Raw genomic sequence first — 23,133 nt, 5'->3', positions numbered from 1 at the left:
CCCGCGTCAGCAGATGAGGGTCTCGAATCGTAACACACAAAATCATTATCTGAATTATGGCGCACCAGCGGCCGATCAGGAGAATAAATGCTGTGCACAGCTGTACAAGCAACACACAGCATAGACACAAAATCACTGTTTGACTCATCAAACAATGACAAAACAGCTCATGCAGGCTGTGACAGGCAGATATACATACATAGCCTACACATACAGGTGTAAAAATGTATGTATATATATAATACCTTCGTACTGTAAAAAGAGGAGGCTTCACGTGGAAACTGCACGTTTATCCTTAAACAGTTGGTGGATTATGAAGATGATCCATCTCTCCGGAGATAGACAGCTGAAATATGGCTCTCACGCAGGGCGCCTTCCCGATCCGGCGAGTGAGAGAGAGGGACTTCACGTGCAGCAGCGAACCCAAGCTTCTTAGGGGCCAGTCACACCAAAAGCGCTTTAAACGCTTGCAAACGCAAGGCGCGACGCACTGCCTTTTTTTAAAAAAGAGCAGTGTGACGCGGCTTTTCATATTGCTAAGCAACCACCGAGTCAGCTGTCTTGTCAATCAAATATTGAAGCGTGAGCGCTCTTTTGCTGTTAACTGTCATATTAGCAGAAACTTTAAAAAGAGGGCGCTTGCTCTGACCTTGTTTGAGGGTGAGAGGTGCACAAACAAGCAGGAGAGAGTGAGCGAGTGGAGTCCGGTTCTTCAAAGCAGCTGTAAACTTCCCTCACCACAACGTAAGGCCCGCCTCTCCCCTTATTCGATTGGACAATGCAAATGCGAATGACGTCGGGCGCTTCTCCGCTCTCAGCGCTCCTTCAAAAACGCGTGCGCGGTAGGCGGCAGAAAACCGCAAGGTGCTCGGTGCGCATAAACAGCGCGCAAACGCGCCCTGCCCATAGAATATCATTCAAAAAAGGCGCCTGCAACTGCCATAAACGCTTTTGGTGTGACTGGCCCCCTAGAGAGTGAGAGACAGATGTCACGGGTGTAGGCGGGGATACCGTCGCCTGCACGCATGAGTGCAGTCACCGCTCTGCCTCGACAGAAGCTGGAGCGCAACACGTGCACGGGAATGCTCACAGTGCACACAGCCAGTTTCCTCAAAAGCCAACTGTGCGTGCTGCGCTCGAAGACACATATACATGTGTATCCTTGTCTGTGATATCGCGCTGACAGGGAGATACACATACTTGAACTTCTTAAAGCAACACCAAAGAGTTTTTTTTTACCTTAAAATAACATTTCCAAAAAAGTTTCAGTGGTTCATCCACACAAAACAGGGTGAATGGCACTTTCACATTCGCTTTGCAGCCCTCTATCGGCCAAAACCGCACTAAAGAAGTTTCCAACCGTCGGGTAGCGGTCCTGTAGTTCGATTGAAGACTACAAAAACTTGCTTTACGGCAGACCTACAGTCCAATCAGAGCCAGCTATGCTGCAGTATTTACGACAGTGGTAATGAACAATTACGCTTCCAACCTGTAGGGGGAGCAAAGAGCCAGAGTTCTTTAGTGTTGCTTTAAACATACTTCAGATTTATGCAAACATACACGTAGTCACTTGCTGAGGCACTAAAAGCGAGTGTGTTTGTATGGGATGCCTTCTTATACCCCTGGTCCGCACGGCATCACGGTCCGTATACAATTATCTCATCATTGTTTATGTTTTACACGTGCTTCAGATTAGTCACGCTGAGGCGTTCCCCAAAGCGTTGCTATGGCGATGCAGCTCGTGTTCCTCGAAAGGGAACCCCCAAATATTTGTACTCTGACACAATCTGTAACTTTTCCCCCGACACAAAAACATCTACTAAAATTATTGTTAGACTTGGTGAAAAACATTGCTACTGTTTTTGATGTATTCAATTGCAGGCAAGACTGTTTCAACCAATCTGTAATATTAACCATAGAGTTGGTGATTTTCTCAGCTACCTGAGAGATTCTGCTTCCATGAACATACACTGTAAAAAATAAATTGTTGGCTCAATGAATTATTTTTTAGTAACTAGTTCCACAGAAATTTTACGTTCACTCAATTTCTGACTCCAAAGTGTTTCCTGGATTGATGTTTTTTAGTTGGCCCAAACTTGACTCAAATACAAAAAAGTATGTTTGCTCAACTAGCTTTATAGTTCATCTAACTAAAATATTTTAATCAGTTGAATCTTTAAAAACTTACAGCAAAGACTCTGTCAATTAAAATGTAAGAATTTAGTCAATGTTTTATGTGTTACTTCAATTAATATTTATTATTTGAGAATTTTTAATAAACTTTTTAAAATTATTTATCAAATAATTTATGCTGGTGTTGTTAACAAAATGATTAACTTCAGTGACATAAAAACAAAAGCTTTATTCACTTATCATACATTCTGAACATACAGAATTAAGTCTTCTCTAAATAGAAGGCATGAAACACTCCAAAAGCACTCCAAAGTCAGCAGAACATCTGAAGGGCCTTTTAGGAGAACTTCTTTCGCCTCTGGTCTGCCTCTCCACATCATACCGCTCTGGTTTGATAAACAGAGGAATATAAATACACACACATACATAAATACATGTTTAATATAATAAAGCTTGATGGTGAAAGACTTTATACCCTAAAATTGCCAAATTTCCCTCAGACATCACACGTAATTGAATTAAACACTATTGGGCGGTTTTCTTGGACAGGACTTATCACTGACTAAAATACTGACATCTCTTAACATATGGGTGCTATTGTTTTGTCTCAAGTATTGTATTTTATAAGGTTTGTTTGTATAAAATGTCCCAATTATAATTAAGACGGAGTAATAAACCCTGTCCGGTAATCTTAACTAAAATAGCTCCACTTTAACTCGGACACATAACATAACACACCTTTATATAACTTATATCTTTACAAAAACGTCGAGTATTTGCGTCTTTGCCAATTAATATAGTCTAAAATTAACATATTTACCACAAGTTAATAAAATTAACTTACCTGACGTGAACTTGAGGAAACGGCTGATGACTTGTGCCATGTGAATCAGTAAGTGATTCTGGCTGTTAGGTGCGGATTGATCTCAGATGAAATGACCTGTGATCCAGATCCTTCCGAGTTAAGACATTTTAAATTCAAAACTCACGCACATACTGTACAAACGCGCGCGAGCGGGACGCACGCGCACACACGGGTACACACTCGGGTATATTTAGAAGTTTTATTTAAGATTGTTATGATATTGGGACTATTTCTCCATCCGCTCCTTCAGCTCTGAAGTTCAAATTCGCATGCAGTCCGGTTATAACCAGGGTTCTAAATTAACACCCGCCAACCCGCCAAATGCGGGTTAAAATTCATTTTGGCGGGTATTAATAAAAACTTACTAGCCAGTTTGGCCGGTGATGCATGAGGCATTGCAAGCATGATACATAAAGCTCCGTTCTCTGTCATTTATCCCTCTGGCAGTACTTCCTACATTTCCCATAAACACTGTGCCGTAATGCTACGTGATAATGTTTCATACGCCAATTGGCTGCGCGCAGTTTGCAGCGAAACCAGCGCGAGAAACTATGGAAACTAACGGACCGTCCACCAGAAAACAAAAGGAAGAAGGAGAACGAATGGGCAGAGCAGGGAGGATAGACTAAAAGACAGCGGTGTCACCACACCCCTTTACTGAGGCACGTGCCCCAGTGTAAATCTTTTGTGCCCAGGTGTAAATCTCAAGTTTAAATTTTAGCAGTTAACTAGTATATTCAGATCTATATGCAATGTATTTACCCAATGTACGCTTGAAAAGCGACAAAGCAGTCGCACTGACGCGTGCACGCATGTATCCATGTCCACGCGCGTCTTTGCGTTCATCCGCGCGCGCAACTGCATCCAAAAGGGGACGCCACGCGAATGAGTAATTATGAAAACATGACGAGAAGTAAGTTTCTAAATAAAAATGATAATCTTATTTTGACTCGATCATTATTGGCTTCTGTAGATGGACATCAGAAATGTTTTGTGCCACGCAGTGAAAAGGAAGCAGAAAGGATAGGTGATGAGTTTAAGGGAGGTAAGACAAACTACATCCACACTCAGTCAGTTCTCAAATATTAGAGGAAAAATCTCAGGAAAACCTTTTGTCAAGTCTATAGGATTGCATTGTTGCTGAGAAAATCAACAGATGTATTTGTTATACTGTTCTGTATTTACAGATATGAAATTAATATTTAGTTTACTAATATTTAACTCTAGGACACTACATAAACAGTTAGCAGTAACTGTGACTGAGATTATTTAGTATAGCAGTCATAAAAAGTCTGGTTTCTTAAAATATTCTTGTAAAAATAAGTTATTATTCATTGCTATCATTATATAATGTAGAAAATATTTCTCCGCTGTCATTATTACCAAGCATTTTATGCCATTAATGCCTCCAAACATGTTAATAATGTTAGGTATGATAAAGATTATACTTAAATATTTTTAAATACATATTTATCTTTTGCAGTACCTGTTGCACTGTAGAATAGTGGGTTAAGCAAAGGACATTGTATAGAACACAGCAGGCTTTCAAAAAAATGGGGGGCCTGTGCCCCAGTTAGGCTTTATGTCTATCAACAGAGAAATGAAGAAAGCTTACGTTTCATCACAAAAATGTTGTCATGTTTTGTCAGGATTGTCGCATGCACGCGAAAGAAAAAAACGAATCATTGTTGCATTCAGTAGCACTCATAATTCTCTTATTTTCACCGGAAAAAATTTGGCTAGTAGAAATGCTGATTGGCTGGTAACTTTAGAAAGTTACCAGCCACTTTGGCTGGTGGTCAAAAAAGTTAATTTAGAACCCTGGTTATAACAAATGTAAAAGATATGAAACATCACTCAACAGCGATATCAATTAAGTGCAATCCTAAAATATGATTTAAAACATACCCCTTTCGTTGTTAAGTATGAGAAATTAAAATGAATTAAATCACGTTTAAACGCCACAGAGATATCAGAGCCAGAGCTCATATGGAGCTAATCTCCGTCCGAAAGTGTCCGAGCACATTTTTAAATAGACGCTATCTTTATTAACCGACCGCATATTTAAACTTTAAGCATATACATTCACGCCTGAACAACTCTTACAATTACATTTTGTGACCAAATAACAGTAATATTAGGAGCATTTTGTTGTTCAGTCAACTCTAGCCATTCTGAATGTTGACTGGATTTGAAAATAACCATTCATTTAATGTTTTAAACACAGATTTATCTAGACTTAAAATAATATGTATTCTCAACTAGCTCAAACAAAAAAAATGGTTTAACTTATATATTTTTGCCCGTCCAACATTTCATTAATTGGATTTTTTACAGTGTACATTACAGTGTCATCAGCATACATCTGCACAAAAACATCTGGACAAACAGATGGTAGGTCATCTATATAGAGTGAGAACAACAAAGGTCCTAAAATTGATCCTTGAGGAACACCGCTAGATAGACTGAGGGCCTCTGATATAAATGATTGGACTCTGACTTGTTGGGAACGATCAGTGAGGTAAGACTCAATCCATTTAATAGCATCTGAAGAAAAATTAAAACGGCACAATTTTGTCAGCAAGACTTTATGATTAACAGTGTCGAAAGCCTTCTTGAGATCCAGGAACACTGCTCCAACTACCCCACCAACCACCCCATTTCTACAGTGTCCCAACTTTTTCTGATTTGGGGTTGTACACTTTTAATGAAGAGGAAGGTTTTTGTTTATTTAATTTATTTCTTTATTTGTATAGGGACAGACTTAGCTAAAATACATTGTAGGCTACATAGAGAAAATCAATTCATCAAGTCCAACACAATATACATAGCCAAGGGTTTCTTAGTAATAGTGTTTTTTTTTTTTAAAGAAATGTAGAGGTAAAGAGAAAGGTAAATAGAGAAAGAGATAAAGAGAAAGGTTAATAGAGCGAGATTGTAAGTCCGTTATTAGGAAGTGAGGTAATGGCGGAAGAGATGAGTTTTTAGACGAGTCTTAAAGACCGCTACAGTGTCAGCAGATTGTGTCATGACTTCTTATCACATTGGTTCTTGTGACCAAATGTCATATAGCCTACAAGTTATGTGCCAACATATTTTAATGTACAGTAGTGCAGATTTGCTGTTTGACACTTTAATTTTGCTAATAAAAAATGATTCTCACCTGTCGTTTCACTTTAGAAGACATATTAAGCCACTGGAGCCATTCAGATTTTATTTTGATGAAGGTAGGCAATGTGCTTTTTGCCTTTCACAATAAAGTACAATAACAGCTAAAATTATGGTTTAAGGAGGTGTTGTAAGGATAACTGCACATATGTGTGACTACATCCTGCTTAATGCTTAGAAAGATAATGTAGTCTCTTCTCTTCTGTAACTTCAGATATCTCTTATGACTTATTCTTCTCATCTTCTTTTCCATTGTTTATATCTCTGACATTGTTACATATCTTGATCACAGCCTGGTTAAATCCTCTGATTGGTCGGCAAATACGTAGTGACCTGCACCCTGAATGACCTAGAGGAACATAAGAACAGTCAATATACCTCATTCAGAATCTGTACAATCCCAGCAAACAATGACCTGGCGGTCCGCCGACGGTTTTTGGGCGGCACGAAGTCAGCGGCTTGACGCGGTCAGACCACCGTCGGGGCACCTTCGGCAAACCGACCAACGTAAAAAAGCTGTCGGCCTGCCGGCGTTTCTTGGGTGGCAAGCCACCAGCGGCTTGCCGCTGCTGGACCACCGTTGGTACACCAGTGGCAAACCGCTAGGTTTCTACTGAAACTAAGAATTATAATAATCTTAAGAAAATACATGAAAAACAATATGAGACTGCATATAGGGCTTATTTAACGAAATACATACATATTTTTTTAATATTTCAGTTTAAAAGAATTTTAAGGCTAGAATAAAAAATGAGAGATATATAGTGTTTAATACAATATAGTCCACGTGCAGGCGTGGTAATTTGGACATATATGAATTAGACAACAAAACGAGTTTGTGATTTCATAATCATTTGAGGAGATTTTAAATTGTTGTAGTGATTATGTCAATGTGTGACTTTGCCATGACGCGTGTGCGGTGCGCGCTGAACACGTGCCCTTTTAAAACACTAGGCTTGTTCAACTTCATGCGGCGCTGCAAGAACCGACAGCCGGATGACGTCAAAGTACCGCGAGAACGATTCGAGAGCTCATACGAAGTGTAATTTTGTCTCGCTCTCGCGGCACTTTAACGTCATCCGTCTGTCAGTTCTAGCGGGGCCGCAGGAAGTCAAACAGCCTTTTTTCTCAACACGGATTACCATGAGGCGGGACTGACAACGAAGCTCCTCTTTCACGGGATTCTTTACTGTTTTCAGGTAAGTTTAGTCCCTCAAAATACACAAATAATACACACAACTATTATGGACACGTAACAGAAACGCTTTTGTTGAAAAAAAATGGTTTGTGTCTTCGAGAAAAGTCTGTTTGCATGTGGACGCTTTTCAAAAGTGATAATGTTAGGGTAACTATAGCTTTTGTATTTTTTATTAAGTTTTGGCTTTTTAAAAAGCAACTTCGTGTGTTGATGAGATGTGATAGCTTTGTTCAGGTTGTCAATGCATTATTGGAAGTACAGTTGTGTTCAAAATTATTCAACCCCAACTGAAATTGATTGTTTTGGCCGGTTTGACATTGATTTTGATCATTCAATCATCCTGCTTAAAATTACATCAAAGAGGCATGTGTAGGTCAGACAAATATAACATAACATTTATAATGAAATAACCACAAATGTCTTTTCTGTGCTCACATCATTATCAGTTTTATTCAACCCCCAAGTGACATTCAATCTTAGTACTTAGTACAACATCCTTTTACAGTTAAAACAGCTTTTAAACGTGAAGCATAGCTTGACACAAGTGTCTTGCAGCGATCTACGGGTATCTTCGCCCATTCATCATGGGCAAAAGCCTCCAGTTCAGTCACATTCTTAGGCTTGCGCACTGCAACTGCTTTCTTTAAGTCCCACCAGAGGTTCTCAATCGGATTTAAGTCTGGTGACTGCGATGGCCACTTCAAAATGTTCCAGCCTGTTTTCTGCAACCATGCTCTAGTGGATTTGGAGGTATGCTTGGGATCATTGTCCTGTTGAAAGGTCCAACGTCTCCCAAGCCTCAGGTTTGTGACGGACTGCAACACATTGTCATCCAATATCTCCTGGTACTGAAGAGAATTCATGGTACCTTGCACACGCTGAAGTTTCCCTGTACCTGCAGAAGCAAAACAGCCCCAAAGCATGATTGACCCCCCACCATGCTTCACAGTAGGCAAGGTGTTCTTTTCTTCATAGGCCTTGTTTTTCCTCCTCCAAACATAGCGTTGATCCATGGGCCCAAACAGTTCTAATTTTCCACAGAACACTATCCCAAAACTTCTGTGGTTTGTCCACATGACTTTTAACATACTGCAGTCGACTCTTCTTATTCTTTGGAGACAGCAAGGGGGTGCGCCTGGGAGTTCTGGTATGGAGGCGGAGGCGGTTCACAGCCGAGGAGACCCACGTTCTTGTAAGAGCAGTCAAAGACAGAGAAGTTGTTTTGTATGGGGATGGGAGAAACCCGCTCAAATCAGCGTCTGTTAAACAGGCGTGAGAGGAAATAGCCGCAATTGTCTCATCAGCTGCGCCAAGCACTACAATGATGTCAGGAGACGGGGGGATCCCAAGCTTGCCAGCATAAATCGGGCACGCCGGGCACACAGGAGGACATCGCTGCATCCACCCTCACCGCTGAAAGGGTTTGGGGGCTTTGAAATCGGACACAAGAAACGCAAGCAAGGTCCAACCCCAAAGTACACTTACAAATCAAGTTCACATACATGAAGGTTTCTTATGAAAACATTTTAATTATTTTTTAGATAAAATAAACGTAATACAGCCACACAACAAACGTATGAAAATATTTTAATCGTTATTTGCATGATAATTGTTTAACGCTGCCACACAAAATAAATAAAAACTATCACCACAATGCTCACCACAATGATTTCCCTTATCTCATGTATTAATATTTTTTATTGTAACAATTTATGATTTGATTTCCCTTATCTCATATTTTTTATTGTAACAATTAATGATTTGCAAAAATAACTGTTGCATCTGTGTAGATTAGATAAGCAATGCGCGTTGTGCACGCTATACATTATGGTCAAGCATGCGCCCTTAAAATAGCATAATGAACTACGCGCAACGCGCCACTGACTTTAGACTAGTTTTGTTTTGGTTAGAAGCGCAATTGTTTTTTGAAACTGCAAAATAGCATAAGAGATGGTTTGCGCCGGAGCACGCCTCCTTTGTTGCGCTGAACCGCCCAAGGAGCGCAAGATCATTCCCTAGTTTGCCGACGTGCGTCTGTGGAGGGAAAAACCCGCTGTGCGCCGGTGCAAAATACGAAATGATACATGCGTCACTGACAAAGTAAATTGCGCTGGGTGCAAGATAGGGCCCTTGGTATGTTTAACATCTTTGCAATCTTCTTATAGCCATTGCCCTTCCTGTGAAGATTAATCACCTCTTCTCTTGTCTTCCTGGACCATTCTTTTGACTTCACCATGTTTGTAACCACACCAGTAAATGTTTAGAAGGAGTTGAGTATCACAGTCATTTTAAAGCTGCCTAATTGGTGCTTATTAGGCTTTATTGCTGTTCCCTGACATCCATAGGTGTTTTCAATACCTGATTGAAAACACTTCAATGAACCTCTGTTCTTCAGAGTGGTAGTTCTTTAAGGGGTTGAATAATTGTGTCAATTAAGAATTCACAAAAGAAACATTTACTACTATATTACAAAACCAATTGATGTCATTTTAGTTGCATATGGTTCTTTAAGAAGTCATTGTAGGATTTCATTCTGAATACAATTACAAATGTACACTAAATTTCCTAAAACCCTTAACAGCATTGGGGGGTTGAATAATTTTGAACACAACTGTATGTCATGTAAATATGATAAAGCCATACTTGGTTCAGAGAGATAAAAGCAGTGACACAGTTTCGCAAATTGCCCCAGTTGTCGTCCCCGACTCCTCTGTCTCTTACTGTCCTGTTGAGGATGGTTTAAATGATCAAATGCCCTCTAGCTCAGGTGAAAAAGGTAAAAACTCTACGATTTTCCAAGAGTTTCCAAAAACCCTCTCCCATCTGACTGTATGCCAGCGTAGAGAGTTAATACAATGTATAAGCAAATAAAAGAATTTACCTAAGCAAAGCATAGAATTGTTCAGTGCGTTACCGATCTATTGTTAAGTTTTATTTTATCACCACTCAGGGTGTAAACATTTTCTTTAAACCGCTTTTCTTTAAACACTACTCCCTTCCCCTAACCCAAACCCTAACCCCAACCATCACAAAAAACTTTCTGCTACCTTAGATTTTCAATAAACATCATTCTGTTTCCTCATGGAGACCTCAAAATGTCCCCACAAGGTCAGGAAATCAAAATAAGCGGCTGCTGCGGGCGCGTCTGGAGGGTTAATAAAAAAAACTGACGCTCACGTTTGCCAGATACTCTCTTAATCTCATGTGTAATCAGAGTTTACTTTTAAGTGAGTGTCTTGTGACTATTTTGTAAACGTGAGCATCTCTTTTATCATATACTGTTTCGACGTGTGTGCAGCAGGCACTTATTTTGACATGACACATGATGCACATGGTTTACATGATGCAAAGAACCCCTTCTTTTCACATTTTTCATTTTGCAATGAATGAAGAGCATGACACTCCGAACACACATTTTTTAAATTTGTGCCTCCTCGGCTCTCTTGCGCAAAGAGAAACCCACAAGCTCTCTCATGCGAGGAAAATCACAACACACGTTTTTGTAAAACTATAAAGATAATAATATTTATTATAATAACTTAAAACTATAATGGGCAAACATGACAACTATCATGATGGCCTGCTATTGGCCATACGTCTGACTATCGCTGATAGACGACACTAGTCTATACATATTATCTTCAATCTTGAATGTGTTATTGACAATTTTAGAAGACGTTAACAACAGTGGTCCACAAGCAGTTCCTGTTTCAGTTTTCTCACACTGCATAAGCATTGCAACTTAATTCAAGTGTTTCTGTGGAAGTGTTGTTAATGTCTTGCGAAATGGTCAATAGGGTTAAATGTGTTAAGCACTGTATTTATTATAAAGGTAATATGTTTTGCCTGTAAATACATATGTAAGAGTAAATTAAAGCAATAAGCCCCAAGAAGCAGTGGGTTACCAGTGCATTTTATAACGGCTAAGGGGCGTTGTTAGGCACGACGCGAAGCGGAGTGCCTAAAACCCCCTTAGCCGTTATAAAATGCACTGGTAACCCACTGCTTCGCGGGGCTTATTGCGTTTATAAAACGGTTGCTTCAAATTATGTATAGCAGGATTTCATATAATAAAACACAGCAAATAAGTTGTAATTATATTAGTACAGATATTAGTCTTCCGCCAAACAAAGTAGTTCCTCAGACTCAAGTGTGTCTGCAACAGAGCGGTTCCCAAGCAAAACAGACGGAGCAAAGACACAATGAAAATATGATTCATTAAGACTGTGGTGTTTATTTTCATAAATTAACATTCATCTAATTTATACATTAACATTTATACCGTGCAACTGTTGACGTGTGGATCAAATATGCTTGGAAGCATGCTTACCACTTTCCCTGCCAGCGTTTTTTAAAAGAGTTGCCACCCAGCTTTAGTTAAACATTAATGCCTTCCAGAAAAATGTTCTTCTTTAGATATATAAACATACAATATATCAAATGAAAGAACAGACCCTCTGCTTTCAAACAACAAAATAAAAACGTTTCACCCTACCTTCAATTGTTCTTTTATCCTCTCAATTTTTGAGCAAAATGTTGGGATAATTCCATTTCTGTGAATGACTTTTGTTAGAGATCCGATTCAGATCGCTGATCAAAAAATACACTTGAGTTTTAAAGTGTTGAGTGAAAGCATCGGTGTTTATGTTGTGTAAGATCGCCACCCAGTGGATAATATACGGTACAACTACTCCTCACGGAAGCATTAAGCAACAAGAAAACTCAACAATATTTATTGACACTTATCTGGATATCGCCATTAATTGTTCAATTGTTGAGGATTATAATTAATACAATATAATATAATTAGCCCACCCAATAAATCAAAATTGACAACAAAATCCGACATTTTGACAGTTATTTTCTACAGTACACAACAACAGTGGCGCAGTGATACAGGCTATGTAATACGGTTTGAGCCGTGGGTTTACCGGTGAGTTTTATCACAGCTGAGAACGCGTTTCAACCAATCAGAATGAAGAGCCAGAACTGGCCGTTTTATAAGTTCTTTTTTACTACTATGGAAGTGAATGGGGCTCATCATGGGTTTGTTTACAAACATTCCTCAAAATATCTTCTTTTGTGTTCATCAGAATAAAATAAATGTATACAGGTTTGTAACAACATGAGAATGAGAAAAAGATGACAGAATGTTTGGGTGAACTATTTTTAATTCATATTTATGAAGATCTCAGCCCAGTTTTATATATTACTTTTATTGTTTTTTTATTTATTTAGTTACATTTTTGTTTAACATTTTCCCAGGAAAAAAATGTCAAGCGTAAGCAGGTTCGCATTCCTAACACACGACGTACTAGTTACGTAATTTATTGGTCATTTTTGGTAATTTCATGACTTACCAGCTGGCAAGTAACTGTAACGTCCTATGGAGGTAATTTCATTACCATTACAGTACCAAATCACCACGTCGCCATACGGTCTCCTTACGTCGCAAGATAACCAAGTACGTTCCAGTTAGGTAACACATTCGTACTATTTTGGTGATTTCATAACTAACTGGCAACGTAACTGTTACGTCCAAGGGAGGTAATTTCATTACCTTTACAATTAGGCTATATAAACATTCATTTCCTTTTCTATATAGCTTGTTAAAACTTTTCAGTCTCAAAGTTTTCCTTAAATAAGTCAAAATAGATTAAATACACGCGAGCTGCCATTTACAGGGGGAAATAAAAACAGCACGCGCCTCCCGCTCCTAGCTGAACTCAATCAGAGTGTGTGACCGCGCGTGCACAGCAGAACAGCGTCTGACAGGACCGGTCGTTTCTCTGAACTGAGACCCGTTTAAATTTCACAACAACTTATTTCAGTTGCTTAAGAGTTATGTAAACAGCATTTAAACAAACTTATTAAGGCTCACAGAATCTCGCCCGAGAGTATAAAGTGCGTTTTATGCTGCACTGACAGGAACAGGGCCGCATTAACAATAGGGCTAGGCGGGGCTAAAGCTCCGGGGCCCGAGCAAGGAGGGGGCCCTTGATTGGCTGTGGAGCAGATTGACTACTACTAGCCATCTGATTACCAAAGCCTTACCACGCCCCCTACAAATTAGCCCTGTTATTTAGGGGCAAAATTCTACCGGACATATTCGCCAGCCCTTTAGGTGAATATAGAGTTTGATCAAACACAAAAAGCAATATCATACATCCATCAAAAATCAAACTTACCGAACATTGGTGGGGTCGATGATGATGTTGTGTCTTTATCTGCTCCAACATGTGCACATTGCTGTTCCACAACTGCCACCACTCCTTGATCATCAGTTTTAGTCAAATAACCCGACGAGTAGCTCATGTTTCCTCTTCTGTTTAGCTTTTAAAAAATCCTTTTGCCAACATTGGCTTAACTTAGCACTTTCCTGTATACGTTACAGTTATGTATACATTATTACTACGCTTGCTTGTACGGTTTATTCTTAGCCGCTGTATTCTGCTTCTTATATTATCTATCGATTTTTTCTGTGTTTTCCCCAACATCTATTCATGTAAAGCTGCTTTGAAACAATTAACAATTGTGAAAAGCGCTATATAAATCAAATTTAATTGAATTATGGTAAGTCTTTTAGTTATGGGCAAATAAGGACAGGTTAAATTAGTTGTACTGCCAGTGTCGGCGCCATGAGCGGGCCCTAGGGGGCATGGCCCGGCCACTTGAATCACTGTGCCCCCTTACTTTTCAAAATAATAATGAACTTAATAATTTAAAAAAATTGCTGCAAATAAATTTGGTTATACAATGGATACTGATTAAAATTAGGAGTATAATTAATAAAAAAAAAAATGTAAATACTAACCCACAATGCAATGCTAACATAGTCAGCCAGTTACATACACGCAGCCACAACATTTGAACAACACAAATTCTTAAAGCTATCGCCAGTGTTTTGTCTGCACTGAAAGTTAATGTCACGTTCGGGGTCTCAATCGCCATGCGTGAGAACTCATTCTCTATCTAAATAATGTACACTTGTAGGCTAAGTCTCTGCATTTGAGCAAGACGAAGAAATTTTAAAAGGACCCTGTTAAAAAGTTTTTAAAAGTCCTCTCGTCGCCCGCAGCTCTTCTAAAGGTAAAATGCATAGTTCATTCTGGTGTTAGATATGTCAGTGACATTGTTTTCTTTTGCTGTTATTTGGTTATGTACTGGTCTTTATGATTTGCGTGAGTTTTTCAGTCTTGCACTTTAGCGTCCTGATAAGTTATGGTTTTACTATAGTGAGGGATTTATTTGCGACAACAAATTGGTCGGCTCTAATAATCCCGCTTATTTCACGGCTAGTTGCTATACGAGTAAATATATAGACATAACATTTAGATTTATGTCTTTTATTAGCTTATTTTTAAGAAATACAAACCTTTTGGGAACACGTACGTTTCAGAATGGGTGAAAGCCAGACGCGTTAAAACAAGTTAAAAGTCAAAAGACGAACATTCGGTTTAATCAATGTAAATACAATCTCATATGCGTTATTAATTATGAATATTTATTCTGTATAATTTGAAGGTGTTAAACTCCCTCTTAACATGACTCGCACGCAGCACCTGGGTGAGGCTGTGTTTCAGGCGGTTGTTCAAGGAATAAAATACCTTTGAATGTTGCGACTGGCCAATCAGTACCAATCATTTTAAAGTGCCATGTAGTAATAATAATAATAATATTAATAATAATATACTACTAATTATAATAAAATAATAAGATGAACGAGGTGCCCCCCCAGTGAAACAGGAGGCTAACTCGGTTTGTCGCCACAACGTAAGTTTGGTCATCATATTACATTGACGTTATGTATTTGGGTTAGCTGGGTTAACACTATAACTCCACCAGAATTACAGCCTACATGTTTAATTAGCTTCATGTTAAATCATGCTAACTTCATGCTAAATCATACTACTAACTTCATGTTAAATCATGTTAGCTTCATGCCAAATCATTTTTACAGCAAGGTAGACTACTAAACTAAACTTATTTTAAGTTTCTGTCAATCTGTTTTAAACGTGCAGGCCAGGCTTTGTCAAGCCAACATAACGTTTGTCTACAAACTTTTCTATTTTATTAATTAATTTTGTTTTACCTCCATAGAACACAAAAATATGTGGCAAAATTATAAAAAAAAATGTAGTCAGGGCCAGTGTTGTAAGTTGTTAGAAATCAGGAAAAGGCATTTTCCCACGATGATTTATTTAAATTAACAACTGAGCACCGAACAGTACAGCAGCACATATAGAACTGGGGTAATTTTCTAACTCTCATTTTTTTCCGTTAAACATAGCAAAAGCTTCTACTGCCCTCTAGTGGCAATACACTGAATAACACAACAGCCAGTCAATAGCCGTTTCTCAATATGCGTTCTTGTCTGTACTTGCGTTCTTGTGGACTTGTGAAACGTCATCAGTCGCGGCCCAAGTACTGTTTCAATTCAAAGTTCGCATCAAGCCCAAGTTCACATAAAATCCCCGGATGTGTTCTTGATCCGCCCATTTTATCGAGGATGCATCAGAGGAGACTTGTGTGGACTTATGACAGCGAAGTTTCCCAGAATGCATTTCGCGTCAGAAGTTCGTTCTTCCGAGTCTAAACTTGCAAGTCCGAACTAGGAAGGACACAAGTCCGAACTTGGCGTACTTGGTATTGAGAAACGGCTAATGTTTTGAGATGTTAGCTGCTTCTTTTGGTGGACTGTGGTGTCATTTCATCATGTCAATTAACCTGCCGACCGAAATAAGAAAAAAAAAACAATAGGAAATTTACACAGTGTACACACTCCAAATCCACTTTGCTTTTTATAATAGGCCTATCTTACCTGCATACACCTTAACTTTACACAGAGTGAGGCTTTTTTGTGTTCCTGGTAGAAAGATGTTGACATATTGCCAGGGGCGTTGCACAAGATCTCGGGCCCTTTGCATAGGCAGTCCTGATGGGCCCCAATGCCCCACCCCCATAATATATTCCAGACTTTCAAGGGCCCTCTCTTCCTTTGGGACCCTGGTAATCAGTAATGGTTTTACCCCCAGTCCGACGCCCCTGCATATTGCCCTTGAAAACTGTCAAATGTAAATGTTTGTGTGCCTACTTCTTTCATTAATAAAGTAAATTATAATGGGCATTTTTTTCTTGCCAGGGATATATGTGCCAAGAGTTCTTTGTGAAAACAAACACCATGACAAAAACTTTTGTTAAGAGCGTATATTCAAAGCAATGAAAAAAAAACTTGCACAGAGCGCAAGTGGACGTTCATGTTACTAGTTAATAAAATAACAGTCATTCACACATGTATATGTAAATGTCAGTTTTTTTACCTGAATACACTTCAACCTCACAAAGAGTGAGCCTTTTTTTGGCTTCCAGGTAGAACAATGTTGACATATTGCCCTAGAATAGGCTGAAACTCATATGTCGCTGTGTGCAGAGGAGGAGTGAGAAGAGTTGAAGCCCTGCAAATACAGAGTGTAAAAGTGAAAATGACAGGCCTTTTCTGGCACACTGCAAAGGCAGATTGAATAAAAAACAATAACTTCATTTAACAAAAACCGTCCTTCACCTTTATATCTTAGCAGACATTAAAGCCTATTATACCCAATTAAATTGAAATGTTATAGGGGTGGTTCCCCGGACAGGAATTAGTTTAAACATGACTAAATCTTAGTTTAATTATAAAGTATAGTTTAAATAACTAGTTTTAACAAACATGCCTTACTAAAAACATTACTTGTGTGCATTTTGAGGCAAAACAAAGGGCACTGTTGTATTTTAAGGTATTGAAATTGAACACCTCACACATTTATTTTAGTCTAAGACGTCTAAACCCTGTCCGGGAAATTGCCCCAAAATGTTTAAAGCAACACAATGTAGTCCTTTATGTTATATTGGCTTACGGCTCTCCCATGTGGTTAAAAAGCGCAACAGTGCCTGGGGCACGTTGAAGTTCAAAACGGTGCGCAACGTTTTGCTACGGTTTCCGGCCTGAACGACATGTTTCCTGGAAACGCTGTGCACCGTTGTGCAACAGCGTTTGAAATACATTTTCTCTTGTTTGGTGGGTGTGTCAGATAAACATAAACATAAACTGCAGTCCAATTAGCAGCAACATGTAAATAAACCACACGGTACTAAAGAGACAGCTCGCACAATGGGTTCAAGTTTAGTGTTCTCTCATTCTGGATGACAAGGACGGTAACTGTAATATTGAGCGTATTCTACAGTATTAAACACGTATTTATAACGTATTCATCAGGCTTCAGAAACATTTAAAAAGAACACAAAGAATGGCCTCTCAGCTACCGTAGTTGCAAATCTTGCGTCATCACAACAGGGTGTTCAACACATCACCGTTTCTGTTTAATAAACAGTCACGTGCCTTCAGCGCCAGCTCAAGTCGGTCAAAATTACTAACCGGCATGCAGTACTTCAAGTCAGCTGCCGATCGGTCTGCGCAGAGCCGCATGAAGTCCAACACACCTAATGCGAGGTCACGCGTGCAAAGTTCTTACGTGGGACTGGGATCATAACTCCTCCCTGAACTTCCAGCTGCCCTGTATGTTGCTTTCTCATTGGCTGAAGGTCATCGCCAATGTTATTTTCATTCAGAACACATTTCACACGGCATGATTTTGAATCGCCGGCAAGTCCGGATATTTAGCATGCCAGATATCTCATGATTTTCTCAGATCGCCTGATAATTCACAGTGTGTGATTGTCACTCATGTGCACAAGCACCGATTTGACTGTGATTTTGAGCGTTTGTCAGCGGCTTAAATTACTCCAAGGTCTTGTATGTTCAACGCCCTAGTTCGACGACTAGGTCAGGTTGACTGAACGAGGAGGATCCAAGAATCAGAACTTCCGTTTTTCTCGCATTTAATTGTAGAAAGTTATTTGCCAGCCACTGTTTAATATCTTTAAATCAATTTAATGGATTGTTATATGCACAGTTTTTATCTATACTCGTCAGCATAGCAGTGATAGGATATACTATAGGCTACTTCTTAAGGATGGAACTCGGGGAAAGCATGTACAATGAAAATAACACTTACAATAATTCATGGGCCAAATATTATTACATTTACATTAATGCATTTTATCCACAGCAACACAACACATTTTTCTATCAGTATGCGTGTTCTCTCATTTTGAACCCATGCCCGTAACGTAATGTTCTAACACAGCATTTTAGGATTTTGCATTCAACCTCAAAACCAATTAAGCATATTTCATTTATTGATGATGGCGTCAGCGCTGTTGCATAATAATTCATTGAATGAAGAATGAAGCACGTAATTAAAGCAGTGAAAATCTCAGAAAAGTGAAGAACTGTTCATATTTTGCCCATGAAACTTTAACAGGGGTTGCTTTAAAGAAAGCGAGTGAGAGGTGAATCCATGTGCAAAAAGGGTTTTTTGTGTAAAATCCCAAAAGGGCCAGCAAACATATCCAGTAGGGCAATCCACAATCAGAATCCAAATAACGGGCAATATATCAGGGCAGGCAGAGTTCAATCACAAAATCCAGGAACAGGCACAGGTCAAAAACACAGATAAACAGAATATAGATATACAGATAACAGGCAGATTATACAGACTGGATGTGGCGATGTAATAATCAGCAGGGAACTGGTGTACAGGAAGTGACTTAAATACAAAACAGACAGGATGTGTGAAGCGTGACATGGCATGATGAATTTCAAAATAAAAGTCAGAACAGAGCAGAGTATCAAAATAAAAGTCCAAAACACAAAACACAAACAGAACATAGAACAAAACCTTACAGAAACAAATGAAAATATGCTTAATTGGTTTTGAGGTTGAATGCAAAATCCTAAAATGCTGTGTTGCATTACGTTACAGACATGGGTTCAAAATGGGAGAACACGCATACTGATAAAAATAAATGTGATGTGTTGCTATGGATAAAATCCATTTATGTAAGTGTAATTATATTTGTCCCATATAAAGGAAACCAATAATTTGTATTTATATAGTTTTTCAGCAGGAGCATTAGGCTACTTAATACTTGACATTTTTTGTGTTTGTCACTGGATGTCTGATGAAATCCAACAGCTGTTGTTAAAGATAAATAACAAAACAAATGTTGCAATAGTAAATTTGGTTAATTTCATATGTGTTGTAACAAAAGTCAATATGTAATAAGCAAACAGATCATTCACAACAGATGATTCAACCGGAGAACACCTGCAAAAAAGAACCAAAGAAGAAAACTTGAGCTTGATTTAACATTCAATGAGGAGATAAAGGTATGAATCATGCTTTCGCTCTTTGTACAACAACATCAATAGAACACTATCTAAATCATGTGTTTTATTACATCTAGGCTGCGTCCGAAACCGCATACTGTATAGTAGGTACTGAATTAGATGAAGTACCTACTTACTTGGCGTTAAAACAGTAGGTACTGTATAGTATGAATCCTGGTAGTATGAATGAGATTCGGACGTACTACATCCGCCATGTTGTTACATCACGTGACATACGTCGTCATCACGTCGTGTCATTTCAGCGCGAAAACAGCCGCGTGCCTCTTCTTCTTCGTTGGATAACTCCTCGTCCGGGGCATCATGGGATAGTGAAGCGTCCATCGTATGCACACTGCAAAATCTAACCGGAAGTAGTAGGTCATCCGGGTACTTTTCGCATACTGTTTTTCGAATACTATAGCCGTTTCTCAATACCCAGTATGCCAAGTTCGGACTTGTGTCCTTCCTAGTTCGGACTTGCAAGTTTAGACTCGGAAGAACGAACTTCTGACGCGAAATGCATTCTGGGAAACTTCGCTGTCATAAGTCCACACAAGTCTCCTCTGATGCATCCTCGATAAAATGGGCGGATCAAGAACACATCCGGGGATTTTATGTGAACTTGGGCTTGATGCGAACTTTGAATTGGAACAGTACTTGGGCCGCGACTAATGACGTTTCACAAGTCCACAAGAACGCAAGTACAGACAAGAACGCATATTGAGAAACGGCTTATGTATTCGGACATACTACTCGCCTCGCCTACTGCTTTTCGCCTACTATATAGTATGTAGTAGGCGGTTTCGGACGCAGCATCAGTCTTTGTGTTCGGGGTCCTGGCAGTACCATGTTTTATGTGGGAAATATGTGGTTTTAGTATTGGTTTATTCAGACCACGCATTTCCCGGGTCTCGTCACTTTTTCCCCGATCCCTTACTTGTAATTTTTCCAGGTGTATGTAATTTACTTTGTCCCTATTTATTGTCCTTGTGTTTGATGTTCTGTGCGCGTTCGTCTTGTTACAATCCTTGTTATGTTCCTGAGTCGTGTATCTGTGAGTATTAGTGTTTAGTCTAGTTTGTTATCTGTAGTTCATTGTTGGTTCATGTTTAGTTTAATGTTAGTTCAGTGTTACGTAATCCTGTCTTGATTTGCCCCCTCGTGGGTTTTGTTTTCCATGTTTTGTCAATAAATTATTCGTTTTTAGTTCTGTCTGCATTTGGGTTCGTTCTTTGTGTCAAATCCTCACAGCTTCATGTTCTTAGAAAACAATTAGGTTATTATATTTATTGGTTCTTCCTAACCCCAAAATAGCTGGTAGAAATATGAAAAAAAATATATTAGGAGGTTAATGCAGTAATTAATGCTAAAAGGTTTTAATGCTGGATTTTAAATTTTGGATAAATGTATTATTAAATGCAAAAAATTGACAAGAACTAAGATTGATAAATTCTGTACAAGTATTGATCATCCTTAGTTCATCTATAACGCATTAACTAGTTGTTAACAAATACATCTTTATTGAAGTGTTATTTATAAAATGATTAAAGGAACTCATTTTTGCATTATATTTGACCTCAGAGTCAGGGCACATAATGATTGCGCGCCCACTCTATTGGTAAATCGAAATTAAAGACACGGACTTTGAAAATGACTTTGAACTATCATTTGTGTACACAGTTACTCTTTGACCATGCACAATGATGACGCCAGCGCTGTTGCATATCCTCCAACTCATACGATTGTTTTGGTCCTTTGTATATCCAGCTGCAGCCCGCAGCACCACGATGCAGGCCACACGATCCAGGACGCTCGTTTCAGGGCGGAAGTTGAACCATATATGGTTTGGCGAAACGGTCTTACTAGAGTCATGAAAACCAACATTTCTTTGCATATTTATAAATTTTTTCATGGATTTTGGTATAAATACTAAACATTTCGATCATATGGTACTTAAAAACAATAAATGAAAATTCACTAAAGTATATAGCCAAATATAAATATTTTTTATTAACATAAATTTTTATGTAGATAATTAAGTAATGTCACTACATTTTCATTTGATATAAAGAAATTACATTTACTTCATGTTCATCATTAGTATCTACTTTAAGTATTTGTTACAAAATAAACATTGACACAGAGCATAATTTTTAAATGTCAAATAAACTAGAATTTCAACTACACATCAAATAAAATATATATTTCCTAAGTAAATATTTCTGCACCACAAAAAAAACAGAACGCCATGGTTTTACGCCACACTGTAAAATATACTTTGCTGCCTTAAAATTTTTTGTTAAATCAACTCGGATTAACAAGTCATTTCAACTTACTATTATTTATCTTGACTAGAGATGAGTTGTTATAACTTATAAAATTAAGTTGACTTTTCTCAACTATATTTTATAAGTTGTGACAACTAATCTCTGTTGACATGACTTGTAAATCTGAGTTGATTTAACAAAATATTTTAACGCAGGAAAGTATTTTTTACAGTGCATGCTGTTATGTTTTTGCAACTGTCCCTCACTTTCGCGTTTGTCCTTTATTATTATTATTATTATTATTATTATTAACCCAATTTTCTGAACAGTGAACAGAGTATCAAATACATATATTAAATATAACGAATATAATGATAGATAAACCGCATTTGTCCTGAAGCGCATGCTTCAGGGCCGCCCCCACTTCCGCCCTGAAACGAGCGCCCTGGATCATGTGCCACCTACAGTCCCATTAGCTACAAAAGTGAACGACACCAAGCGACACGCACTTGCCTGATGGGCGTTCCTTGGCTAGTTTCCAAAAGCGGTATCAAAAGTCACTTTAGAGGTGTTGTTAAGTTACAAGAACGGTGTTTTTGGATTTAAAAGTATTTATTTCTCGATAAAAGTAACAAAATATATGAGATAAAATGCCAAACTTATCAGATATATACATAAATACGCATTTTCCGCCATCTTAAATTATTTTATCAGACTCGACCACAGACCTACGGCACGCTGCTCCTTCACTCCGATTGGCAGTCGCTTTGTCGCATCGCTCAGCATTTGCATAAAATAGCCTGCTTGTCTATTTTGGCCCCGCCTTGCTCGGCAGCGGCGAGCTCGTCGCTTGTCGCTGGCAAACGGCCACTTCCATTGAAAATGAATGGTAGCCTGTCGCTCTGTCTCTGTCGCTTGTAGCTAATGTGACTGGGGGGTGGTGGCGCTGCGGGGCTGCAGCTGGATCATTTTGGCCTCAAATACGACAGAGGTGTTTACTAAATTAGTGCCTCTACCGGCCACAGGTAAAACTTTATATATTAGGGTATGAAATTTTATTTTGGCGTAGAATTTTGCTGTAATGACATGCATTTGAATATGATTTTCAGTTTAAACTGCCAGGATTAATTGTATTGTATTACACATTACAATATTCAGGCATTTAGAGCAAATAGCATACCCTTTTATTTATTATATGATATAAAACACAGTATATAAAAGAATCACAACC

General features: G+C 38.6%; 1 protein-coding gene across 1 annotated transcript in view; it reads left to right on the top strand.

Annotated features, from left to right (window-relative positions):
• The window catches only part of LOC129454650 (uncharacterized), a 155,618-nt gene that overhangs the window by 76,661 nt on the left and 55,824 nt on the right, over positions 1-23,133 (top strand). The window lies entirely within an intron of this gene.

The sequence above is a fragment of the Misgurnus anguillicaudatus genome, chromosome 20 (genome assembly GCF_027580225.2).
Source record: "Misgurnus anguillicaudatus chromosome 20, ASM2758022v2, whole genome shotgun sequence".
NCBI lineage: Eukaryota > Metazoa > Chordata > Actinopteri > Cypriniformes > Cobitidae > Misgurnus > Misgurnus anguillicaudatus.
The sequence above is the reverse complement of the archived record's forward strand: the minus strand, read 5'-3'. Positions and strand labels throughout refer to the sequence as shown.